Source organism: Notothenia rossii (assembly GCF_949606895.1).
Source record: "Notothenia rossii genome assembly, chromosome: 8".
Lineage (NCBI taxonomy): Eukaryota > Metazoa > Chordata > Actinopteri > Perciformes > Nototheniidae > Notothenia > Notothenia rossii.
Window position 1 is genome coordinate 36,194,393 of NC_136906.1, and position 27,195 is coordinate 36,221,587.

The window sequence follows — 27,195 nt, forward strand, 5'->3', positions numbered from 1 at the left end:
CTGCTGTCTGCTTTTCTCTGTGACATAATTTTACAACATATGTAGCAAATTAAAAAGAGCCTTCACATTTCATATTTATAGCAATTAAAATCAGTAATTGTTAAAATCAGTGTGCTTACCGTATCAGTGTGAACTGTGTGTTTGCTTCTGGCTGATGAGAAGTTCAATGTCTGGTTGCAGTCTAGTGGTAGCCAGTCTCAAGGTCTGATGCAAGTGTTTATCTGTGAGTCTGTTCCTTGTTGTATTCTTGGTTTGCTTCATGCGGGAAAAGGTTTGCTCACAGATGTAGATGCTGCCAAAAACTGTGGACATCTTCATTGCATGCTGTTTGATGTTTGGGTAGGTTTCCTCTGGGAGCGAAGCATAGAACTCAATGAGACTGTCAGGCTTGAACGCATCTTTAAGGATATCACAATTCTGCAACTCGGCTAGTTCAAACTGAAGAGAGGGATGGGCATCATTTATGTCGGCAACAAAGGGGTTCTGGAACAAACGTATTGCTTTACCGTTGACATGAAGCTAACGGAACCGCACACTGAACTGCCCCTGCAGCATTTCCAGTGCATCCTTGCACTTTTCGACTGGGAACGGGACAGGTGGTTTCTCAGCGCAGTAGCTCTGGGTGGCAGGGAGATGCGTAAAGTCCAGCTTTTCGACCTGTCTCACAAGCAGCACTATTTTGACCTTGAACGCTTTGATGTGGGAATACAGGTCACTGATTAGCTTCCCTTTGCCTTGGAGCTGAACGTTAAGGTGGTTCAACATTTCAGTCACATCTGTTAAGAATGCGAGGTCCCATTTCCATTCTGGCTTGGTCAGCTCTCGTACCGTTTCACCTTTAGACTGCAGGAAGGTGTTGATTTCGGGTAGCAGGTCGTAGAAACGGCGCAACACTTTGCCTCGGCTTAACCACCGGATTTTCTTTGTAGTACAGCACATCCTCGTAGGCAGACTCAAGCTCGGAAAGGAAGGCCTGGAACTGTCTGTGTTTCAGACCATTTTTTCGGATGTAGTTGACACAGTGCACAACCACCTTCATGACAGACGCCCACTTCAAAACTTTGCAGCATAGGGCTTGCTGGTGAATCAGACAGTGGACTTGTAGTGGGGGGGTGAGACCTCGTTCCTCGAATTCGCTGTTCAAGCGCCCTACTAGCCCCCTTGTCGTGCCAACCATACTAGTTGCGCCATCCGTAGTGATGCTGGCAAATTTACACCAGTCTAGACCCAACTCTTCCATTGTTTTGCACACTTGGACAAAAATATCCTCTCCTGTTGTAGTTCCTTTGAGGCTTTTTAGTGCTGCCAGCTCCTCAGACACTTCAAAGCTTTCGCTAATCCCACGAATAAAAATGAGCAGTTGTGCTGTGTCCTGCACATCACTGCTCTCATCCATGGCCAAAGCAAAAAACTTGAATTGTGACGCTTTCTCGTTCAGCTGCTCATAAACGTTGTCCCCCAATTCTTCTACTCGCCTGGTCATAGTAGTCGCGGAGAGACTCACACCGTTGACTGCCTCTCTCTTGTCGGGACACACCTCCTCGGCCACAGCAAGGATGCATTGTTTAACAAAGTCCCCATCAGTGAAGGGCTTCCCATGGGTAGCTAGTATGTGAGCTACCTTGAAGCTAGCTCGAACAGCAGCCTGGTTTACCTGGGTTTGGTGAATGAATGTTTGTTGTTGTGCTGCCAGTCCGCCTTTCATTCTGCCAATTCTGTCTGCTCTTGCTTGCACTCGCAAGCTAGCAAAGTCACTGTGGCGGGTTTCGTGGTGACGACGAAGATTATATTCCTTGAAAACCGCCACACTCTCTTTACAGATAATGCAAACGGCACGGTCCTTATACTGAACAAAAAAATAGTCGTTGGTCCACTGTTCTTTGAAAATTCTGCACTCTCTATCAACTTTTCGTTTAACGTTAACGTTAGCCATTTTTGCTTTCCTGAACACTGACAGTTCTCTACGCGTGCGTTGTCTGTCACTCACTTGATCTCCATCATGTCGGGTGACGACAATTCGGCAAATATAGTGCATTTTATTTTATAACTAAATATCATTTTTTTAACTGAAACAAAATCAACAAAATACCAAACGCAGACATGTTATTATTTTCCAAAAATCAATTTGAAAAAAATAAGCCATGACGACTTTTGGGGATTTGCCTCATAGGGCCGGTTCAAGTAGTGGGGGTTAGAGGGGGTGGGGGCCGGTCAAAGGGGGGTGACGGGCCGGATCCAGCCCCCGGGCCGTAGTTTGGTGTAGATGAAGGATGTGTCAGGATGTAGAACTCTTGTGTGAACATTGGATAAAGCCAGGTTCGTATTGTTGTTTCATGTTGTTGACATATTAGCGTTAAAGGTTTGCACAGAGCGAAATATCTTTGTGTTGCGCCATAAATCAGAAAATACTGCATTAAAAAAGTCATTTCCTGCATTTCTCTACTGATAAAGTGTGATATAAATAATGTACAGGCTTTCAGATTGCTGTAGTTCACTAAACACATTAACGACATGTTTGGTGTTGAAAATGTCAGAAAAAGTGAAAGAATAGGAGATAAATATCCCCAAATCTCAAAATTGCATTATATTTTGTGTGTGTTTGTGGTCCTCTTTCAGTTGAGACACTGTAGGATGCTTCCGGAAAAGGCCAAACACTGGATGTCTTTCAGTCGCCAACATGTGTTTTCGAGACACTGATATTAACGGGGAAATCCTGCAGGACTCAAAATGCCTCGTCGGGGGTAATGCTGCCTTTCCCGCAGCGTTACCCCCGGTCTGCACGTTGTTTCTCTTTCAGAAACACAGAGGACTACTGTTTGTATGATGCGATCACGCTGCAAACGATGTCCACCAAAAGTCGAGTCCAGTGTCTATGGAGTGTCATTTTTATTTGTTATAGTTTGGGAAGATTGAAAATCGGTAGGGAAAGCCAGCTAAGTCGGTAGGCGGTAGAAACATGTTAAAAGCGGTAGACTACCGCCCAAATCGGTAGGGTTGGCATGTAGTATACTATAAAATATATGGATATTAATTTCATGATAAACATTGTGGAACAATGATGAAAAATGTGAATGGAAGTGGCGACGTAAAACTGACAAAAAACAACAACAAACTTTTGCCGAGCCAATGGAGAGTTTCATCAGCAGCGGGTACAAACCACCAATGAGCGCTCAGCTCGAGATACCAGCGAGTCAAGAGAGTGAATTATATCTGCATTTTCTCTTTTGAGAAGCCCCCACCCCCCATGTTTCAAACTCTTTGTTTAAAGCTAATTGGCCATCGGAATGTGTGGAGTAAGTCTCCCAAGGGGGATGCTCACATTCCATAGCTCCCCCCCCCCTCCCTCCTGTGATCTCCCAACCCCCAGTCTGTAGGTTTGTGTTCGCTGCAGCATGTCTGTTAGGCCCCGCCCCCCGCACACAGAGAGACACAGGGAGATCGCTCTTCTGGAGTGAAGAGAGCGGAAATAATGATATTGCAAGTTAGAAATGTAAGATGCATTTTGACAGACAAGATGGCCAGTCCGCCACTGCACCCAGCCCAGCCCACGTAAACTGTAAACGGGGGGAGCCTCGCTGCTGGGGGAACGGTGGACCTAGTGTCCCGACCGGAGTGGGAATAATAATAATAATAATCCATGCATTTTATCCATTAATTTCTCCAACATTGTGGTAAAAAAAAACACACGTTTAATCTATTTTGGTGTAGTACACCTACAAAAAGCATTTGTTTGTTTTCTGATCAGGAAATGCAGACCGGCTCAAACAAACGTTTTTTAAATCATCTTCCTCACGATCATTTAATGTATCATATGTTCGCCGAAATTGATGAAAGCACTAATAAATGTAGTTTCATCCACTTGAGTTTACAACTACAAAAATAATCGATTTGTTTTTATATCACATCCGATGGGAGGAAATTCAGCAGCTCTCACTACCGATTTTTAATCCTAATTTAATCATCATCTTCACCACGATCATTTATGTTTATGTTCCCCGAATTGACATGAAAGCACTGACAAATATGAATATACTGTAGTCAACTTCATTAAAACGTTATTAACGTACCTAAACTCAGTAATTCACCATCATTCTACGCATGACAAGAAACTTTGTCCGTGTTTGGCTCTCTCGCCGCACAGTGAAGCGTTCCCGCATTGACGTCACTTCCGGCTTCCCCCAAAACTTCAAAATGAGTCGAAGGAATTTCCCCGCAATGTTCGAAATTATTGATATTTATCGGAACGGTATCGCACCTTCTTTTTTAAACTGACTGTTCGGGATGACTAGTAGCCCAATATTTCATTGCACAACAGTTGTTGGGATGCTGTCACAGGCTCTTTAAACTGTCACACTTTCTGTTGTTTCTATCGCGCATTGCCGGTATGAAAGAGTCTGTGCCGGAAATATCAAACATTTAATAAAAGTGAAAAACAATGAACAAGACTTCACGTGTTAATAATAATTAATTATATTTATTCCGTTTGGATGTAGTATTTTTGACTTTGTTTAGAGCAGCAGTGATCTTCAGCAGAGAGCTAAGCGCTGTCAGACCGGACCTACAGATGTAGCACTTAATTTCAGACAGTTTGAAACGCGAGGGCCGTGATTGGTACGTGATCTGCTCTCGCTCAAGGGAAAACCTCCAGCTTGACTTGAGACCGCCCCCGTGATAAATAAATGTAATTATAATGAAGCCAGCTGCAATGGATCATTGATCCACCAGGGGGTGCAGTGGGGTTCCACACTGGAGCTCATGTGAAATAAAGTCAGATACTGTACAGTACGCTGGATGTACAGCGGAACTTAATGTTGTTTAGTCTAAAAAAACGAACGGGAGGAAATGCAGCCCGGCTCTCGATTTTTAATCCTAATTTAATCATCATCTTCACCACGATCATTTATGTTTGTGTTCGCCGAATTGACATGAAATCACTGACACATATGAATATACTGTATTCAACTTCATTAAAACGTTATTAACGTGCCTAAACTCAGTAATTATAAGATCATGTTCTGATAATGATGACGCAATAGCCTCAATAGCAATAGCCACGCCTCTCCCCACCTCTGCTGCTCACCCCCGCGTCAAAGTAAACTGCACACTGAATTCAGATTATTTATCTTTCTCTCGATATGGATATAAACGCGAGTGAAGTCTAATCTGACATGACGGAGACACGCAGCTCTGCTCACCTGCAGCTCCTCCCGCTGTGATGCAGCGGGGAACGGAGAAACACTTCAGTCAGATCATCGCCCTTAGCTATTTTAATTACCTCTCGAACTACCTAAACTAGTTATAAAATATGTTTATTTTTACTGTCGGCCAGGTCACTCATTACTGGATCAGCTGCTGCATGAGACAGACACTGACACTGTCCGAAGAGAGGGAGGAAAAAGAGAGGCTCCGTGTATTTTATTATTATATAGAGTCGTTATTCATTTGTTTTAAAGCTCAATAAATAACAAAGAAGACCTTTGACCGGCACTTTTTATAATTTTGTCCGGAAGATTTAAACTTTAATACACGTTGACCTGTGCCCCATGGATGTATAATAAGAACTGGATACAGCGTGGGAGGCGGGGCCTCAATCATTCCTATCAGAGTTGCTTGGCGCATGATGATAAAATGGCCCAACCTTTGAGAGAGCGAAACGTCACAGATTACCCAGCATGCCTGAGAAGTACCCGTATGTGCGCATGCGCAACTTTAACCAAAATGCAAAGAATTATTGGACTGTATATACACAAGTTATTGAGCCGTTTCCGCTCTACATCCTGAACTCCTCCCTTCGATGCAATGCACTTCCGTTTTGGCGGACTGGGTTTGTTTTGCTAGCTAGCTCCGTTGTGCCGACAAAGCACTGATATCGCAGAGACAAAGAGGATATAACAATTACAACATGAAGAAAAGTGGTTCGGGAACTACGTGTGCGGTAGTTGGTTGCAATCACTCGAGAAAGCACCTGAACGAGTGGTTAGATAGAGAGTGCTACGACCACAAACCAGCACCCAGCACCCAGCCATGTTGTTCATTAAATACAGATAAACACAACAAATACTGCATGCATTGTATTTTTTAATATTATATATGAATATTTTCATAGTGATGTAATTGTGTGGGCTGCTTTTATATTTTAATTTGTAATACCTGTTAGGATTAAACATGTGATCTTTCTTGTTGAAGCCATTTCTTTAGTTTCCTCTCAACAATTAATTAATTCAGTGTTATTTATGTACAGTATGAGCTTAATATGAATGATGAACTGTGTTAAAAGAAATTGTAGCACTCTAAGGAACATATGAAATGCAATAATGCAATAACAGTGCAATAATGAAATTAAATTACATCAAACTTTATTTTCACTCAAACAGTACAGGCACATATGATATATTGCACAGCATAAAGAGATCATGTAAATTGTGCATTATGTAAACAACAGAAAACTGTTGGCTCCTGTGGGCATGACCTAAATAAGGCAGTTTATTTTGGTTTTATGCTGGGCCACGTCGTCATGTTATCCTCCCAGTTTTGCACTGAATTCGGGTGGGGGAGAGTAACGCCATCTCCAGTCAAAGAAGTAGAATCGTGTTCCCAAGCTAGCATCACTGTTAGCATCGAAATCGCTGTGTTTACACCAGTGCCCGTCTGACTGTTTACATCGGTTTACACCGACAGACGCTGTGCAAAAGACTTCCGGCGGAAATGAAGTGCATTTGTGTAGTGTCATGGCGCTACCCGTGTTTTGGCGCGTAAACTTGTCTATATATATATATATATATATATATATATATATACAGTGCAATAAGCTTCTTAGAGCAATAAGTAGCTACAGGGACGTTAATCTAACGTCGGTAATATTAACTTTATTTAATACAACATTTACGGTACAAGATTTAATCAAACAGGATGTAGTATAATATTTTACAAATGAGGAATTACAGCAAACATGTACAATATATCCATTATTACAGCTCCGTGGGATGGCAGTGAGACGATATGGGTCCGTTGTTATTGTGCATCCATGGGTAAAGATAAACGCATGTAGTGCTGAACCTGCTGAACACGTAACATGAACGTGCCGGGCGGCGCGGTCCCGTGGGTTAGATGCATGTTCATAATGCAGAGGGATATAACTCTCAGAATAACGTTATTAGCACATTTTTACAATTTGAGGAACAAATATTTTTTATTAGGGCTATACAAGTGTTCATTCTGGGTGGTTTATTTAGTTTAAAAAAAAATTATCCAACGATTTACAGACCATTCTTTCCCCATGTAATTCAATGGGAAAAAGTGTTTCCGGGCCCAGCAACCTAAAGGAAGTGTAGTACCGCCGTTTGGCCACGACGAATATTCTACTCAGAGTCCGGCGCACTTCCTGGGGGCTTGCTCGGCCCCCACTGCGGAGAATAAACAGAAGGGTAACCATGACAACCATTCTTCTTCGCTAATTTTATGCCACTGGTCTGTGGTCAGGCCTGGGAACCGACGGGAGACACTGGACTCAAGTGTCTGCCTCACATTGAGGGGAAGGGGCATTTCCCCTTTGCTCCCGCTCCAGTTTGTGATTCTGACCATGTTCTCATATGTTTCAAATGGCAACATGGCCATGAACATATCCCGCTATTAGAATGCAATTTTTAAAACGGCAGGCAGTTACAGGTGTGTGTGTGTGTGTGTGTGTGTGTGTGTGTGTGTGCGTGTGTGTGTGTGTGTGTGTGTGTTTTATGTGCCCATCCCCCCATGAGAATCACACGTAGCTCTGATCACCTATGATAAATGGGCCACACCTAATCGCTGGCTATTCAGCCACAGAGCTCCCTCTATGCAAATCATACTGTAGACGGTGTGAAAGCAGTGAGGCCTGTGAAGACACCATTGCAGTAGTCGAGTCTACTGAAGATACAAGTTTAAAATCAGACCTGTTTTTTAAATGAAATCTGACGGCAGGCAGTTAGCTGTGATCACCTATAAGGCTTGAAGTTACTTCAGATGCTGAAATATTTTTATTTTTCAAGTATAAACATACAGTATACAACAGATATACATGGATACAAATTATAACATCACATTTATGTTATTAATTTTACAAATAGGACAGAGGGTGCAGCACAAACAGTACGAAACAAATAGAGAGCTTTCTGAACATCAGCAGGAGAGGACTCTTTCAAGACACTAGTAAATACTGAAATGAACATTAAATGTCCTCTTAAAATGCAAGTTTCTTCGTGACACTTCCAACATAAATGGAATTCTCACTAACCTAAAAGATTTTATTTTTTTAAAAACATGTCACTGTAGAGACACAAAATACTTGAACAAATGAACAACACCAAATTGAGCTCACTTTCTACACTCTTTGATGATCTACCTCCTACCTAGTTTGTTTTTTAGTCCATGTATTTTGGCAGAGGCTTGGTCTGGCTGTATCTTCATAACAACCCTCTGGATAAACTCAAATTAATATTTCATTTCCAGAGTATACTGAAGACTGAAGCAATATATTAGTCCAAGAAGCACCGCAAAGCCACATCTTTCAGGTTGTGGAGCACAATTGTCTCCTCGACCACAACTGCCACATTGAAAATCTGCTGAGGAAAGGCATCCCATTCACCTTCGTAGCCTATGAGCAGACCAACTTGCATCACCTTCATGGCTTCCTCGAGAGTGTCTCCATGAGCCTTAAAAAATGAGAAATAAAAGTGAGCTCAGTGTACTACAAGTACTTTTTCTCTACAAAGCTAATTAAGAGGCTTCTGCTATAAACATAGAAGCTAAAATCTACAGTTCAGTGTAAAAGTGCAATGTGATGGAACATCATTTCAACTGCCTCTCTTTTCACAGTTTGAGCTTTAAATTTATTTATATTATTTAATAGTTATGTTTTCTTGCTGTTTTTGTTTATATTAAATGCATCATTCTTTATTGCAATTATTTTAGTTAAATTAAGGTAATTGTAAACATTACTTTTGAAGGAAACTTTGGGCACAGGGTGATTTGGGTTGATTTATGTTAAAATGTACAATTACATAAAGTAATTCAAGACAGTTATGATCTTACATCACACATCCTGATGACATTTTCCTGATTTTCGCCAGACATGTAGTGTGATAGTCCCAAGAGAGCAGCAGTCCTCCTCCTCTCATTTGTGTCCTGCAGGACAACAAATGCAGTGGGATATAAACATTTGTAGGAAACAAATGGTGGCTAAATTATGGTCATCAGCATCTCCACTTACATCTTTCTCAAGGCAGTCCAAAAGGCCTTTTAGTGCCAGCTTCTTTCCAGTCCTGGATGCACCATTGTAGACCTCCAGCAATGCCAGGCCATCAAGTCCATCCAGAAACGATGAAAGCAGGTCCGTAGTGACAATTCTCTGGAACTCTGCCTGAATCTGAGGAGACACAGACTTATAGAAAATATTCTACCAACAGTCTGCAACTGTGCATGTTGCCTTCTCATGTAACTGGAAAACCTGCACAACTTACAAGTCCACTTCATCCAGTTGCAGCAAAACGGAAATCTTTGAAAATCTGTCTGTAATAGAGAACACACATTTAGGTACATTATGAAGCAGGCCTTAATAAAGTAATAAGAACTGAGAACATGACAAAGAATAAGATGCACACAATTACAACAGTGACGTTGCCCATAAACTACAAGCCTTGGCTTTCACAATTACAATATTATCCCTGAATTCATATGATAAAGACTTAAACAGTACTTCATTTAAATAAATAAACAACTTGAAATGTTCATCTTTGATTGATGAGGCATATTCAATCTAATAAATTCATGGGATGCGTGTAATAATAACAGGGAAAGGTTAGTGTGCATCCACATAGAGCATTTTTGTGTCTACGTGCATGCCAAATATATCAATGAAAAAACTATTATTTGTTTTAACCAAACTTAAAAGAAATTGTACAATGGTTGTAATTGTTGATTATTTGCTTGCAGTTATTTTCCATAGACTATTCAGTGGATTATTATTGTTTTTTTAGTAATAACTTGACTACCTCTGAAAGCAGAAGTTTAGGAAAAATTATTGTTCATGTATAAATATTATTTATTAATAATAATATAAACATTTAACAATTACAACCATTGCACATCTTATTTATTATTGTGGGTGAATAGTAACCTTTCCCTGTGTTATAATTACATACATCCCATTAATTTATTAGATTAAATAACAATAATCTCATCAATCAAAGATCAACATTTTTAAGTGCCTTGAGCACCGACTGTTCCCGCTGCTAGAAACGACTGATATTAAGACACTTCAGTGCGCAAGTCACAGAACGAAATGCATTGTGGGACATGTAGTTTATGGGCACCATAGTTCAATAAAATAAACTAAATATATTCCTTTCTTTTCTATAAAATATTTTCTAAAAAGCAGAAATACAAATTTGTCTCCATTTCAAGAGTGGAACATAGCATTTGTACGCAATATAAATGCTATTTCTGAACACAGTTAGCATTTTACTCGTTCAATGGCGCGAGGCACCCCCTCTGTATCTGGGCAGGTTTAGTGTGAGCTGAACCAGAAAAACGTTGCAAGGATAGAATCACTTTAACACTTGTTCGGCCTTAACAAAAAACAATCTTCAAGTCCCCTATACTTATCCACAAATGACATCCATTTCAAAGCCATGGCGGGGGCTAACAAGCTACAATTCTTAGCCGAACAGAGAGCCGGGACACGGCTAATTACTGGCAGGAACACACACAACCTCACCGAAACACGTTAATTTAGCTTAAATATTTAGCCGAACAGAGCCGGGACACGGCTAATTACTGGAACGAACAAACAAAACCTCTCTAAATTGAGATACAAATATAGGCAGTTACCATTTAAACCTTTTAAAAATTCATAAGCGTCATACATAAGAGTAAGAATACTTGAAACGTATTTATTTAATAAAAGTTTAGATAATCATAATCCTGTAAAGTTAGCTTGGTTAACCGACATTTTCATAACACTGCCCTGAAATAAAATCTCTTTTATAAACATTCAAACACCAGTTAGGTGTGGATTTAACTCCATTTAGCTACTTTTCGTTTTGCCTGCAACCATTAAATATGCAACCACTCACCTGACTTTGCCTGTCCGTCAGTGGTTCACCAGCCGAAATCACTGTCATATCGCTTCACAAAAACGTATTCATCCGCCGCTTAGCTTTTCGTAGTCATCAATCTGTCCGGTGGAAGTTCTTCTTTTGATAATGGCGAATCAAACTCTGTGGTTCACTTGCTGTATATCGTAACAAAATTAAAAAACTCATGTCCCTGTTAAATGCATTCAATTAATGAAAACAACTATGAGACCGGGACTATTTTCACCGGGCAGGAATATGTCAACACTACTGCCATGTTAAGAGGCCATGGAAAGTTTCAGAACATTATTACACATCACAACTCACTGTTCAGTCAAATTGACTTCATAGAATGTAGAGGTCATTGAACTGGCTTACAGAGCTGAGTTGACATAATAACAACTTATGAAATTAAGTAGAAATTGCATCAATTGATATGTTAAGTGAAAGTAACTTAAAGACAAAAGTTTCAATAACTTAATGATCAAATCCTTTTTTACAGCAGCTCCATAATATAACTGGCAAAAATGTAAGAATTTCATGCATCGGCCTACAGTGGGAAAATGGTTTAATCTGTTGGTATAGAGCAGTGGTTCTCAAAGTGGGGGGCGCGCCACCCCTGGGGGGCGCAGAGGCATGCCAGGGGGGGCGCGAGAGACCAGGAGGAAAAATGGTTAAAAAAAAATAAATCATAATTTGACAAATTATTGATTCAAAAATAATATGATGCAGTACAGTACTATTACGTGTTGAGAAATGTATCCATAGATCTCTTAATTGTGCTCTCAAAGTGCACCAGATTGATGCATTTAACTTCAATATTTAAAAATAAATCTTCCCGGGGGGGAGCTTGCCCCCGGACCCCCCTATGTGAGGTCCTATAAAAATAGCACTTTACCCCTGCTTACACCTATATGCCGTGAGCTGATTATCGAGCCTTCATTGTAACAGTAAAAAATTCCACTGTAGCGACCGGTACATTAATGGGAAACCCTAAATGTTTGAGCACCCTCTATGAAACGTCAAGCTACCCCACAGCACCCCCAAAAGAAATCTCTGGCCGCCACTGAGCCGAACTATTTGTGTTGGGGGGGCCCAACATTTTTTTTTCTCCAAAGGGGGGGCCTGACAGAAAAAGTTTGAGAACCACTGGTATAGAGTATAAATATCAAATATCACTACTTTTCTTCTAAATGAAATGCTGACATTACAAAATGCATGGTTTAATGTAATGTAAATATTTACATTATTATTATGATTATTTAATATATAAAGACTATATTTTCAAATGCTCTTCAAAGCAGTGTCTGTCAACTACGAAAGGCAACATCATTTCTGTATTTGTGAATGAAGCGCCATCTCCTGGTTAAAACCTGAAATTGAAAATCTGGCAACGCCCTCTTGGAAAATAGTGGGAGGGCTTAATATTCCTCTATACTGGTTTTAAGCAGGTCGTAGGCAGGAAGCTGTAAACTGGAGTCTGAAATGAAGTGCTACTTCTGTAACCCTGAAAAGTATTATCATCTGAAATTAATCATTATATTATTCATATTAAATACATATTTTTACAACTTGTATTTAGAAATACTCTGTTGTAATTATTGATCCATAAATGTGTTCATCCATTCAATGTGGCATCTGCTATAATGGGGTTAATGCAGTGGTTCTCAAACTTTTTCTGTCAGGCCCCCCCTTTGGAGAAAAAAAAAAGTCGGGCCCCCCCAACACAAATAGTCAGGCTCAGTGGCGGCGCCAGAAATTTATTTTGGGGGTGCTGTGGGGTAGCTTGACGTTTCATAGAGGGTGCTCAAACATTTAGGGTTTCCCATTAATGTACCGGGCGCTACAGTGGGATTCTCTACTGCAACATTCCCCACGCATATACACAGTGAGACAGTTACAATGAAGGCTCGCTAATCAGCTCACGGCATAGGGTAAAGTGCTATTTTTATAGGTGGTGTGTGGACCTCACATAGGGGGGTCTGGGGGCAAGCTCCCCCGGGAAGATTTATTTTTAAATATTGAAGTTAAATGCACCAATCTGGAGCACTTTGGGAGCAAAATGAGGAGATCTATGGATACATCTCTCAACACCCATATGAAACAGAACTGTAAACAGATTTACTTTTTCTTTATGGATATTTTACAAATCACCCTTTTAAACGTTATTCTTGTTTTACTGCCATATAGTATTTCATACCTGTTTTTCATTTATTCTCTTATATATAACTATAATGATCATATAAACATGTGCCTCAGAAATAATTGATTACATTAATCGTGACCAAACCGTTTGAGACCCACTGAGATAACTTAGACTAAAGTGAACTATCTAAACACTGAGAGTCCTTTAGCTCAGGGGTTCCCAACCCCCGGTCCGCGGACCGGTACCGGGCCGTGGAGGTGTTACTGCCGGGCCGCGAAATGGCTGTGAGTTTATCGTAATATTTTCAGAATTAGATGATCACAATGATAACATATTTAAAAATATGTTATCATTGTTCATTTATGCACAGAGAAAGTTACCGGTGCGCCAATAGGAAGTGGAGCACACAGGGGACAACCGTTTAATCGCAGACTGTTATGTTTATGTGGGGAAGTGGCCGTGCATACATTATTTGAGATATATTTCGAACTCGGACTTCATTTTAAGGACATTGCGGCCAGGGGTGTAGAGCTATTTTTTTTATTTGTAAAACCTCCTTCACTTCATGAAATGGCTGCAGCATCAGGAGGCAGCCTCTGAGAAGTGCAGCACCAGCGTGTACACACAGCCTTCACTGTGTTCCCCACTGCAGGCTGCTACGTTTCACACACACACACCGAACGGCCTGATTATTACCCCTATTAATCGTTGTATGAAGGAAATGTCCGGTAACAAAGGCACATGATGTGTGTGTGTGTATGTGCTCTGCTCAGCTCCGCTGTGTGTGTGTGTATGTTCGGTGTGTTTGTGTGTGTCCAACAATGGCATTTGTTTTCAAATTACCATGAACAGTAATTTACACACATCTGGCCAACTCCATAGGTATGTGGGTGTTCCCAAAAGAAGTTAGTTTAATCTTAATCTCGATGTAGTTCTAAATGCTGTCGGAGTGCACCGGAACGAACGCCCCGGTATGACGTTATTATGGCTGGCAAACAAGCCTAGGGGTCTCCCTGACATTTCAGTTATATCAATATGTGTACAGTGGTCCTAATTTGTTTTGATTGTATCCTGGTTTTAAACTTTGTTAATATGTTTTGGATGCATATTGCTCTATTATTTGTTACATACAATGTAACAGCCTGATATTGCCATATTAGGCTATATTATATTATATATTATATTAATATTTGTAAAGCGGTCCTAATTTTTTGTTTTAATTGTATCCTGGTTTTAAACGTTATTAATATGTTTTGGATGCATATTAGTATTTCTTCAGGCTGTTAAAAACAATTAGCCTCTGTTGCCACCTGCTGGTGAGTAAATATTAAAATCAGCTAAAATTGACAACCGGTCCGCACATTTTTTTTAATGTATCTGCCGGTCCTTGGCACAATAAAGGTTGGGAACCCCTGCTTTAGCTCACTGAGTCTCTCAGTCTGACAGGAGAGGACCCTCCTCCACTTTGTTGTTGAAAAAGCTCCTTATATCCGTTAGCGTAGCTCGCTAGCACCAGAAGCTAACAACAACGATCCCCGGTACCAGTGCGCTCTCTCTCTCTCGCTCGCACACACAAAATGGCTCGTTCCACACACACACAGAGCCGAGCTTTAATGAAACACAGAGACCCAGACGTAATAGTACTGCATCATATTATTTTCGATGAAATAATTTTTCAATTTATGATTTTTTATTTTTTTATCTTTTACATTTTTTATTTTTACCATTTTTCCTCCTGGTCTCTCGCGCCCCCCCTGGTATGCCTCTGCGCCCCCCAGGGGGGGCGCGCCCCCCCACTTTGAGAACCACTGGGTTAATGTATGATATTACTTAATAATACAATACATTATAATATGTGATATGATAATTATATTTTAGTTTTATTAATTTCTTATTTCATAGTTTCTCATTATTATTATTATTATCTTTATCGCTCATCTTATTTTTGATTTTATTAATCTGTGTGAATCTGTGCTATCCTGTTTTTCACTCTTACCCTGTTGCTGTTTGAACTACTGAATTTCCCCACGGGGATTAATAAAGGTCCATCTTATCTTATCTTAATGTATAAATTGATTTACTTCAATCTACTGTACTGTGTAAAAACACCCCAACAATATTACAAAAAATATACTGCATAAAGCAAACTATATACTTTATTTGATCTAAAATATTGATGTCTTTTCATTATAGTAGCCTGTGAAAACCATAACAAATAAGTGATTAAATGCTACAGTATTCAGCAAACACAACTGCAGAGCTGCAAACATTGCAAACAGACTAAGTTCTACAACACCCAGTTGTCTTTGTGTATTTGTGAATGAAGCGCCATCTCCTGGTTAAATCCTGTAATTGAACAAATGGGGAAATTTGGCAACGCCCTCTAGCAATTTGGCAACACCCCATTCCACTGGGATCCGCTGGGCTTTTGACTGGGACACACCCATCTGAGTCCTATCTGGAGTGCTACATCTGTATGTAGGTGCTGACGCTGTTGGCGGTTCTAGTGTTAACAGAAATTTAAATTATATATGTGTAATGGCAAATGCCATATATGATTTTCTTACCCGGAATTCTGCCTTTTTGAACAGACTTTTTGTTTGAGTCCTAGCTACAGTGGGGCAAAAAAGTATTTAGTCAGCCACCAATTGTGCAAGTTATCCCACTTAAAAAGATGAGAGAGGCCTGTAATTGTTATCATACCTCAACTATGAGAGACAAAATGAGAAAAAAAATCCAGAAAATCACATTGTCTGATTTTTAAAGAATTTATTTGCAAATTATGGTGGAAAATAAGTATTTGGTCACCTACAAACAAGATTTCTGGCTCTCACAGACCTGTAACTTCTTCTTTAAGAGCCTCCTCTGTCCTCCACTTGTTAACTGTATTAATGGCACCTGTTTGAACTCGTTATCAGTATAAAAGACACCTGTCCACAACCTCAAACAGTCACACTCCAAACTCCACTATGGCCAAGACCAAAGAGCTGTCAAAGGACACCAGAAACAAAATTGTAGACCTGCACCAGGCTGTGAAGACTGAATCTGCAATAGGTAAGCAGCTTGGTGTGAAGAAATCAACTGTGGGAGCAATTATTAGAAAATGGAAGACATACAAGACCACTAATAATCTCCCTCGATCTGGGGCTCCACGCAAGATCTCGCAAGATCTCGTGGGGTCAAAATGATCACAAGAACGGTGAGCAAAAATCCCAGAACCACACGGGGGGAGATAGTCAATGACCTGCAGAGAGCTGGGACCAAAGTAACAAAGGCTAACATCAGTTACACACTACGCCGCCAGGGACTCAAATCCTGCAGTGCCAGACGTGTCCCTCTGCTTAAGCCAGTTCATGTCCAGGCCCGTGTGCAGTTTTCTAGAGAGCATTTAGATGATCCAGAAGAGGATTTTTTGGTAAAAACTCAACTAGACGTGTTTGGAGGAGAAAGAATGCTGAGTTGCATCCAAAGAACACCATACCTACTGTGAAACATGGGGGTGGAAACATCATGCTTTTGGCATAGGCGGAGTTTGACATTTGCGCTTGGGGGGGCAAACCTTTTTTACTGACGTCACTCAGTACACAGTCCCAACTATTTCGTGCTCACCGCACTGAGTATGACTTTTCCACATATGAACACAACTCGTCCCGTCATGCACGCCTCATGCCCGCCGTACACACACACTCATATGGAAGGGGCGGTCACTCCCCCCAACAACAGTGCATTACATAACTGTAAAAAACGTATCAAAACTGTGCTTATCTTATACTTATTTGATAACTACTATATCCCTTGGTGTCCTACCTTAGTTCAGAAGTAGACGCCGTTTTTTACGTTCCGCAGATACGTCCACTATCCCCTCAGGTGACAGCTGTGCGGTTATGTCGTCCTCAATGTGAAGAACCGCAAGTGAGGAAAATCTTGTTCCTCCCATCGTTGACCGCAGCCAGTTCCGAATTCTCCTCATTGCAGAAAAACTTCTCTCAGAGGTGGCAGATCCGATAGGCAGAGTCAGTGCCAACTGGAGCATCTTGTATAGATTTGGATAGCTCTCCTTTTTAACAGTCTTTCGGAGATGCTCAAGTGCAACAGGTGCGACAGCAGAGGCTGTAACAAGGTCCATCTCTGCTCCAAGAAGGAGAGGGTGAATTTTGAGCAGCTGTGCGTATTTTTGTACGAGAGGTTCAATTCCTTTTTTCTGACATTTAAACACTGCTCCACATGCTCGTGCCAGCTCTATGGACTCTCCCGTGAATCGTCTGTCTAGTTCGTTGATGAGGGTGTCCAGCACAGGGAGATAGAGGTGCTGCTGATATCCAGCTGTATCACTCTGTGACATTTGTGCGCCACTTTCATCAGTTTCTCTTTGGCCCAAAGTAGTTGTAACCAGGAAACTGTCGAGGGAGGTCGGGGGTTTTGTAACCCGTTTTCTTTTGGGTGCAAGGGGACCCGGAGTCTGACACTCAACATCTGCATCCCCAGGTACTGGCACGTTGTTGTCCCGGCAGAACTGTTTCACTGATCCCCACATATTGCTCCACGTATCTGCTTGTCTCTGAGATTTGAAGTGCGCCTTCAGGTTGTCGGTAAGCGCTGCAGCTTCGGAGAGTGTGCAGCTGGAGGACTGTAGGGCCTTGTGCGTAACATGAATCACACGGAGTATGTCTTCCAATACAATAACACATGTAATGAAAGACATTCTGGTCATGTGGGCATAAAGGCCACTGGCCTCCACAGACCACTTGTCTCCCTCGTCACTCATTTCTCTCAGGCACCCTATAATTGCAGAGTAGTGAGTTTTAACGGAATTCACAGATCGCCACTTGTACGCCCATCTTGTCTCACTTGGCTGTATTATTTCAGTTTGTTTCAGATTCAGTGATTTCTGCATTTCAATGAATCGATGATGGTTTGACGGCTCTGCAAATACAGAGTAGAGTTTGTCAATGACGTTCAGGAATGTTTTCACGCTGCGGTTGACAGCACAACACTCCATAAGCACCAGATTTAGTTTGTGTGCCATGCAGTGCACGTACACTGCGTATGGGTGGGTCTCTTTGATGCGCTGCTGCACACCAGAAACGTGACCAGACATGACGGAGGCACCATCGTAACTCTGGGCAACAACTGGGATATGTTTCAGTCCACACATCTCAAGTCCTTTGTTTATTGCTTCCACAATCCCAGCCGCGTTGCGAGATGCTGAGCAATCAATAAAACACAAAAAACGCTCCTTGATTTCAAGCTGCTCTGCATATCTGATACATACTGATAATTGTTCCGTTTTGCAAGACCTGGCCTCATCTGCAATTATAGAAAAAAATCCAGTATCCTGCACTTTCTCTTCAATTTCTGCACGAACTAAGTTAGCGCATATGTCAATGACTTCGTTCTGGAAATCCAGGCTAGTAGCATTGAAATAGTTGGACTGCATGTTTTTAAAAGCAGAATCATACTTGGAGAAAAATCCACAAACCTCAAGAAAATTTCCACGCTACTCTGACTCGCTTCCCTCCCGATGCCCACGAAAAGGCAATCCGAGTTTGGACAACAGCCTCACAATATCAACAATTTTGCACAAATAAGATCTGTTCTTCTCAACAGAATCTTTGTGGCTTCGGGAAAGTTTCGCTGCAATAGATCCAGAAGATGCAGTCACTTTATAGTTATCCCATTTAACCATGCAGTTCAGATGGGCCTGGGATTGTGCATGTTTCTCCAGTTTGCTGCTTAGTTTTTTCCAGTCACTCAGGCCCTTTCTAAAGGAATCCTCCACACCGCTGTCAGTCTGGAAGTGGCGGCATGAAAAACAGAAGACGGCATCAATTCGTACTGAATATTCCAGCCAGGGATAGTTCTTGTAATAGTACGTGGAAAATGATCGTTTCGTTTTCACAAACATTTTTGAGGGGAAATCGGATAAAGTAGGCTGCTTGGGACAGCTGTGCTTTTCCCCAAGATCATCATGACCCACTGACGGCCCCGGTGCCGGTGGTCTCCCTGCTGTGGGGTTAATGTTAGCTGGTCCTGCTAATCCAGAGCTCTCCGCTGTGGGGCTAACATTAGCTAATCCAGAGCTGCTCGTTTGCGTGTCTGCCACTTGACATTGTGACGGCTGCTGGTTGGTAAAGTTAGGCTCAGTCGGTGGCTCTTCTGTTGTTGAAGCTGAAGACGAAATAGGACGTTTTAAAAATCGCCGAATATCCATTACTGCTAATACAATAGCTGAATCACTTGGATACAAAAAAAAAGGGAGGGAACTTTTGTCCTTAACCTCACGTCACACACACACACACACGTCACAACCCTTTATATATACAGTCTATGGTCACAACATGCGACTGCTCAAAAATGAAATTATTTCAAACAAACATGATATCATTCAGATTTGTATTGTAACAATCATTTTATTACATCTATTAAAATATTTATATATACAAAATATTTGTATTGGAACAGTTTTAGACTTAGTAATGCTATAACATATTTCAGCCACCAGGGGGGGCATTGCCCCCCCTGCCCCCCCGCAAAATCCGCCTATGGCTTTTGGGCTGTTTTTCTACAAAGGGACAAGGACGACTGATCCGTGTAAAGGAAAGAATGAATGGGCCCATATATCGTGAGATTTTGAGTGACAACCTCCTTCCATCAGCAAGGGCATTGAAGATGAAACGTGGCTGGGTCTTTCAGTTTGATCCCAAACACACCGCCCGGGCAACGAAGGAGTGGCTTCGCAAGAAGTATTTCAAGGTCCTGGAGTGGCCTTGCCAGTCTCCAGATCTCAACCCCATAGAAAATCTTTGGAGGGAGTTGAAAGTCCATGTTGCCCAGCGACAGGCCCAAAACATCACTGCTCTAGAGGAGATCTGCATGGAGGAATGTGCCAAAATACCAGCAACAGTGTGTGAAAACCTTGTGAAGACTTACAGAAAGCGTTTGACCTCTGTCATTGCCAACAAAGGGTATATAACAAAGTATTGAGATGAACTTTTGTTATTGACCAAATACTTATTTTCCACCATCATTTGCAAATAAATTCTTTAAAAATCAGACAATGTGATTTTATGGATTTTTTTTTTCTCATTCGATCTCTCATAGTTGAGGTATACCTAGGATGAAAATTACAGGCCTCTCTCATATTTTTAAGTGGGAGAACTTGCACAATTGGTGGCTGACTAAGTACTTTTTTGCCCCACTGTATATCGTCTGCAGTTCTAGGGTTAATATGAATCTAATATGATTGTCATCGGTCTAAATTAGATTTCAAATGATTAACTGTGTACAGATGGAGCACTGAATTTCGGACTCCAGCTTACAGCTTCCTGCCTACCACCAGCCAAAGACCAGTATAGAGGAATGTTAAGCCCTCCCACTATTTTCCAAGAGGGCGTTGCCAGATTTTCAATTTCAGGTTTTAACCAGGAGATGACGCTTCATTCACAAATACAGAAAGACAAGTTTCATGGACTTTCAGTTGTGTTTTGAAGAGCATTTTAACACATCAATATTTTAGATCAACTAAAGTATATCTAATCTTGTAATTCAATAATATATAGTCTTTATATATTAAATAATCATAATTATAATGTAAATGTTTACATTACACTTCTTTATTTGTTATGCTCATACTTTAACCTTTACAATCGTTTGCTTTAATATGCAGTATATTTTTGTGTTTGCTTCCTCCGGCTCCCTTTCGGACACATACTGTATGATTTATTATTATTATTAATATGAAGATATTATTAAGATAAGATAAGATGTTACTTTATTGATTGAACATTTTAGTTTAGAATGTGCTGTCCCACGGTGATTCAGAAGGCTCACAGGTCACATTCCGACCATTATTTAAAACAATAGGTGCTTTCACACCTTCTAGAGGGAGCTCTGTCAGTTTTCGAATTACCCATTTGCTTTCGGGGAGCCCTATTTTTCAGAGCACATCCTGCTACTAAATATGTCACACGCACGCTCTGTTGACTGGCGCAGCAGCGCGGATGCGATCAATTGCTATAAAAACACTCTTCTACTAATACAGACGGTGCACTATGCCGGCGGATGTGGCTGTTGTTGAAGCCTCTTCAGGCTCCGCATCGGCAGGCCTCTCTCTCGATGTGGAGCTGTCAAACTCGACCCTAACGCCGCTTACAGCCGGCCAACTAAAAGTTGTTTTCCGTTCACGTTGTCATTTTTAGACTCCTTCGCTTCTTTGCTTGTGAATCCAAAAGCTGTGACGCTTGGCTGTTTTCGTTTTGCCATATTTTTTTATTACACAGCCAGAGTTAAAAAAATATCAATATGAACATTTCAAATACCGCGCCGGCATCACCGCCATAATCATAGCAACGTGAGTAAGAATGCAGCGCCGCCACATACAGATGGCAACACCCAGACATATTCACAAATATAAAACAAATATTCAGAAACTGTAATGAACATTAACTATTATTTATTTCAAGAACTGTTATTTACAGAAACTCAACATTTCTAATCTGTGTGACACAAATATGCACGACTGTTTTGGGCCCCCCCTATTTATCTCAAAGTCAGCCTTCAGGGGAGCTCCCTCCCTCTTCGGGGGAGCCAAGCTCCTCCTAGCTCTCCCCCATTTCGAACAGTGTCTGTGGCTGAATGGCCAGCAATTAGGTGCGGCGCATTTGTCATAGGTGATCAGAGCTAACTGCCTGCCGTCAGATTTCATTTAAAAAACAGATCTGATTTTAAGACTATTTCTGCGCTCATAAAGAATGATAAGAATAAGAATAATGCGTATTGAACTGGTTTCATTAATTAGTGAGTTTATTTAATACTAGAACCGCCAATCGGGTCTTTTGTGTGATGTGTTGTTGTGTGTGTGCAATGTAACTTTTTTTCAATAAAATATTAAAGTCTCCCAGTCCCTGACTTTTCCTGAAAGTGTGTTATGTAGCACCCTATGTTGTTAAAAATTGCATTCTAATAGCGGGATTTGACGGGTTTAGGTAGGCCTATACAAAAACCTCTGGCAGTTCTAGTGTTAAGGTAATTAGGTACAGTAGAAGCCCTTTTTTTTATCAGTAACGAATTTAGCAGTTGAACATAAAAGTCAACTAACTGAGGGTCACTTGCAATGACAGTGTTGTGTCTAACTGTAAGCTTGTCACTCAGAGTAACCTACCGTTAATTTAGCTGCTGGAGAAGAAAGATCAAGGGGGGAGGGGGGGAGAGAGCTTTGGTTGATGGGCCATTAGTTGTGTAAATACACAGCTGAGAGCTGCCGTTTCATTCAGACTGTTTAAAAAACTGTAACAACGGACTATTTTTCTTAGCGGATGCATGTCAATTTAAATCAATACATACAACAATTTTTTAAATCAATACATACAACTATTTTTTAAATCAATAATTTTTTTTTCTAAATCCATAAAAGCATTTCAATTAATATTGGGAGTCATGTCGTTACTTTGTTGAGAATTTGGCCGTGTAATAAGCGGGATAATTTGCAGCGACTTGTTCCTTATGGGGAAAATAACACCCGTCATGTGTGTGTAGTAGAGGTGTGTGTGGTTAAAACACTTTCATGAAGTGAAGGAATTTCCTTCTATAAAACAGCTGTGGGCAGCAGTGAGTGTCACGGACATGAATTCATAGATCAAGGCAGACTGGTGCACACACTCTCCTGTCCTGCCAGGCGACACGCCCGTTCTAAGCCGTGTCCCTCACTCCTCACATCCCAAGCATCCCCACAAGTGTATTATGTTGTTACATCGTTTCAGATGTTATGTTTCAGTTGTGCTCTGTCTATGTTCAGTGATGCAAACTTGTCACCTTTCGGCGAAATTCGCCGTTTTGAATCCAAAATAAGTCGTTTGTGTGATTCATGTAGATCTGCAATACAAATATTTTTGGGGTATGGGGGGGGCTGGGACCCGGAGTAATCTGCGGCCGTGAGCTGTTATGTGCCATCATGACACGCATGGTGTTCTTTTTTTATATATTATAATGAAGTACGAGCTGTGTGCTCGAGTCTTCCTGCCTGTCGGCTCTGCTCATGGATGTATAATAAGGCTCTGCTGCTCCGAGATGATGGTCTAGCTTCAGCAGCTACATTACCTACGGGTGTGTTCGTTAATATTAACTGTGCGTCCGGAGTCACTGTGGCACAGACTGGACCGCTGGTGAACAGCTGTTAGAACGGGCTGTTCAGGTGTTCAGAGCAGAGCTCCCTGTCGGAGCGGCAGAGCGTGATGTGAACTGAAAAGTTTTTCTGTGGCAATATTATTTAAGGAATCGTTGAGCTAGCTAGCTAGCATACATTGTCACTATCTGCTAACGTTAGCTTTAGCCTTCTATTTCTAATAGTTTTTTTCATAGGCTATAAACAGAGGTGGTATAAGTATATATATATTGTACTTGAATAAAAGTAGAAGTACTCAGATCTTGTACTTGAGTAAAAGTAGAAGTACTCAGGTCTTGTACTTGAGTAAAAGTAGAAGCACACAGATCTTGTACTAGAGTAAAAGTAGAAGTACTCAGATCTTGTACTTGAGTAAAAGTAGAAGCACACAGATCTTAGAGTAAAAGTAGAAGTACTCAAATCTTGTACTTGAGTAAAAGTAGAAGCACTCAGGTCTTGTACTTGAGTAAAAGTAGAAGCACACAGATCTTGTACTAGAGTAAAAGTAGAAGTACTCAGGTCTTGTACTTGACTAAAAGCAGAAGTACTCAGATCTTGTACTTGAGTAAAAGTAATAGTCCCAGAGTGTAGGAATACTCTGTTACAGTAAAAGTCCTGCATTCAAAATGTTCCTCAAGTAAAAGTAGAAAAGTATTATCATCAAAATATAGTGAAAGTAGCGACAGTAAAAGTAGTCATTGTGCAGATTGGTCCATTTCAGAATAATAGATATGATATGTTTTATAATGATTGATCACGAAAGTGTTCTCAAAGCTGGTAAAGGTACAGCTAGTTTGAATGACTTTGTATACTGCTGGGTAGCTTGTGGATTTACTCCAGGTGGAACTAAAGTCTGATTTAACACTTGATTATATTTCACTTAATTAATCCAGATCTGTGAAGTAACTAAAGGTATTAAATACATGTAGTGCAGTCAAAGTACACCATGTACCTCTGAACTGTAGTGGAGTAGAAGAACAAAGTAGCAACACATTGAAATACTTAAATAAAGTACAAGTATCTCAAAATTGTGCCCAAGTATAGTACTTGTTGAGTTTATGAACTTAGTTACTTTACACCATGTGGCTATAAAGATAAAAAGACTTAAGCCTTGCACAGAGGCATGAAAATACATTTTCAAAATGCTCAACAGTGCTGCCAAAATTATAAACTGACTGCTACACAATTTGAAATAAATGCTTTTATATATTTCTATTATGTGACTCTTTGGCGTTTCTGTTATTATTAACACTGCTGCTTTAGTTGTTCTGACTGCTAAAATCCTCTGTCATTCCGTGGGGTGGGGGAGCCGGGGGCTCGGATCCTTGTCACCTTTTTCATACCTGATGAGTTTGCATCCCTGTATGTTAAAAAGCCTCAGTCACCTTAATTCATGTAATAAAAACATCTCAGGTCAGTAACACTCAAAGCTAAATGTGCAATACCATGTTCAGCTATGTTACTATTTATAATGTTATTGTTGTTACATCAGAAGATGTACATATTGAAATGATTTCTTAACTTACAGTAGGCTATTTTTTACAATGTGTGTTGGAAGGATTTATTAAATTACAATGAATATTGTCATTGTTGAAGGCTTTTAGAGAAGGGTGAACTATAAGCCTGAATTACATAACATTTTATAGCTAAAAACATAAAAGCCACAATAAATAAATCACAATTATTCTAGTTATTTTTACCTCCCGTATTGCTTTCAACCCACCAGCTTTTATGGTGTTGTTACGTCACTAACTGTAAGCTTGTCACATACAGTCTATGGTCACTCAGAGTAACCTACTGTTAATTTAGCTGCTGGAGAAGAAAGATCAGGGGGGGGGGGAGAGAGCTGTGGTTGATGGGCCATTAGTTGTGTAAATACACAGCTGAGAGCTGCCGTTTCATTCAGAATGTTTAAAAAACGGTAACAACGGACTATTTTTCTTAGCGGATGCATGTCAATTTAAATCAATACATATAACTATTTTTTAAATCAATACAACTATTTTTTAAATCAATAAAAACATTTTCTAAATCCATAAAAGCATTTCAATTAATATTGGGAGTCATGTCGTTACTTTGTTGAGAATGTGGCCATGTAATAAGCGGGATAATTGGCAGCGACTTGTTCCTTATGGGGAAAATAACACCCTTCATCCAGATGAGGATCCCTCCGCTACACTTTGGGATCCTGATCGACCGACGAAGCTCCATTAAAATATACATATTTTTGGTGAATTCCTGAGTTTAGGCACGTTAATAACGTTTTAATGAAGTTGAATACAGTTTATTCATATGTGTCAGTGATTTCATGTCAATTCGGCGAACATAAACATAAATGATCGTGGTGAAGATGATGATTAAATTTGGATTAAAAATCGAGAGCCGGGCTGCATTTCCTCCCGTTCGCTTTTTTCGAATAACAAAATTATTTTGTTAAATAACAACATGGCGATGTTTTGTAAATGATTACATGTCTCTTATTTTGCACAGTAGTATGATATCCGTGACATATGGATCTTAACAAAGTTCCGCTGTACATTCAGCATACTGTATCTCACTTTATTTCACATGAGCTCCAGTGTGGAACCCCACTGCACCCCCTGGTGGATCAATGATCCATTGCAGCTGGCTTCATTATAATTACATTTATCAATCACGGGGGCGGTCTCAAGTCAAGCTGGAGGTTTTCCCTTGAGCGAGGGCAGATCACGTACCAATCACGGCCCTCGCGTTTCAAACTGTCTGAAATGAATCGCTACATCTGTATGTAATGAAGATCATAGTGTGGGTTAAATCCATTTTCATAACCACTGAGTGGTGTCTATTCAGTACCCAGATCTCAACCCCATAGAAAATCTTTGGAGGGAGTTGAAAGTCTGTGTTGCCCAGCGACAGCCCCAAAACATAACTGCTCTAGCTAGACAAGCAGAGATGCGTGTGACGACCTGGGTTTCAGAACGGGGAAAAGACTAAATGAATTGGGTGTCGTCAGCGTAGCAGTTATATGAAAAACCATACGGGCTAATGACTGATCCGAGCAAGTTTGTGTACAGAGAGAAGAGGAGGGGACCAAGGACAGACCCCTGTAGTTAATTGACAAGGGTCAGACTCGGACCCTCTCTAAGTTACCCTGTAGGTGCGGTCTTTGAGGTAGGAGGTGAGGAGGGAAAGTGCAGAGCCTGAAACTCCAAGTTCTTCGACAGTGCGAAGGAGGATCTGATGATTCACCGTGTCGAATGCAGCAGACAGGTACAAAAGGATGATGACAGAGGAGAGGGAGGCTGCTTTAGCAGTGTGCAGTTCCTCAGAGACAGAGCAATGAGCAATTTATGTTGAGGGACCTGCCTTGAAACCAGACTGGTGCGGATCCAGAAGGTTGTTCTGATGGAGATAACAGGAGAGTTGTTTAAAGACAGCGCGTTCAAGTGTTTTTGACAGGAACGGGAGGAGAGAGACAGGCCTGTAGTTTATAACATCGGACAGGTTGAGAGTGGGTTTCTTTAAGAGAGGGTTTACTCTTGCCTCCTTGAGACTGTTTGGAAAGTGACCAGAAGTTAGAGAAGTGTTGATGAAATGGGTGAGAAACGGTAGAATATCAGGAGCAATAGTTTGAAGGAGGTTTGAGGGGATAGGGTTCAGAGGACAGGTGGTAGGGCGGGCAGAGGTAATGAGGGTAAGAACCTCACTTGGAGAGAGAGGGGAGAAGGAGGTCAGTGTGTGGGTGAAGGGTGGGCGTGGTGAGTAAAGGTGAGTCAGAAAAAGAAGAACGAATATCATCAACCTTT

At 40.9% G+C, this 27,195-nt stretch overlaps 1 protein-coding gene and 1 long non-coding RNA gene across 7 annotated transcripts in view; one reads left to right on the top strand and one right to left on the bottom strand.

The window, feature by feature from the left end:
• Positions 1–27,195, top strand: part of nbr1b (NBR1 autophagy cargo receptor b) — a 148,930-nt gene that overhangs the window by 70,616 nt on the left and 51,119 nt on the right. The window lies entirely within an intron of this gene.
• On the bottom strand, positions 8,105–9,629 carry LOC307014207. The gene is made up of 4 exons (XR_013801196.1): positions 9,492–9,629; positions 9,242–9,397; positions 9,064–9,156; positions 8,105–8,684 (listed from the first exon to the last, which is right to left on the bottom strand). It is a non-coding gene; the product is annotated as an uncharacterized lncRNA (long non-coding RNA).